Consider the following 1,039-nt stretch of genomic DNA (forward strand, 5'->3'; position numbering starts at 1 on the left):
GGGGTCCTAAAAACAAATAGATTCTAGGCGGGCGAGCGAAAGCTAGTTCACCACGAACCATCCATGCACGCCCCTTTCCTCCCACGCCTGGCACCGTCATGAATCATTGAGGTGGCAAAGTAATTGTGGCAGATGTAGAATGGTAGTAGCAGCGGCCGGGGGCCATGGTAGGATGACACTTGAAAATCACTTTCCAAGATTTGAATTATATATTTTGCTTTCTTAAAAAGTTTTAGTAAGAGTTTTAAGGCAATGGCAGCACAAAAAGGTCCTAGAAGTGCCGAAAATTAGAGGTGATCTCGAAAGCAGCATACAATTAAAAGAAGGAGAAACGGTAATGTTTGTTTTTGTAGAGGTTTTACGACGGTCGCAACTGCATAATAAGGTCATATGAGCGCCAAGGGGTGGATGTCAACAGAGAATTCCTTACAGGAAATCAGGCTTACTCTGCTCACCTCTTTAGCTTCAACAGCACAAAGTCTGCTTCGACTATCAAGGCACCCCGGAAATAGCGGGTCACACGAGTGTGACAAATATACAAAAGAAGTAGAGGGAAAATGACGATAGTAAGGATTAGGAATGAAAAAGCATCAGTTCCCTGTTGCAGTTCAGACACACAGAGAGAGAGAGAGAGAGAGAGAGAGAGAGAGAGAGAGAGAGAGAGAGAGAGAGAGAGAAATGGGAAAGTACAAATAGAAATAGGGATGGATGAATTGTTATTCGGATGGATGAATAGAAAATTGGAAAGGAGGATGTATTGCAATGTATGAGGATGTTTAAAAAGATAGACTATCGAATGATCAAGCATGGATCGATTTGTGGACCTAATAGACAGGTGAATGGATGGATGGATGGATGGATGGATGTTTAGATGAATGGATGGATGAATGGATGGATGGATGGATGGATGGTTAAATGGATTGATGGATGGAGTGGAGTGAAAAGATATTAGCCATTGACTGGTGTATACGTAAGTCTATAAATGTTTTTTTGGTTTTTTTATTATCATTATTACTATTGTTGTTGTTATTGTTGTTGT

General features: G+C 41.0%; 1 protein-coding gene across 1 annotated transcript in view; it reads left to right on the forward strand.

The window, feature by feature from the left end:
• LOC101849166 (adipocyte plasma membrane-associated protein) overlaps positions 1-1,039 on the forward strand; it is a gene marked incomplete in the record, with an annotated part of 18,546 nt that overhangs the window by 16,988 nt on the left and 519 nt on the right.

Source organism: Aplysia californica, unplaced genomic scaffold, assembly GCF_000002075.1.
Source record: "Aplysia californica isolate F4 #8 unplaced genomic scaffold, AplCal3.0 scaffold00879, whole genome shotgun sequence".
Classification (NCBI taxonomy): Eukaryota; Metazoa; Mollusca; class Gastropoda; order Aplysiida; family Aplysiidae; genus Aplysia; species Aplysia californica.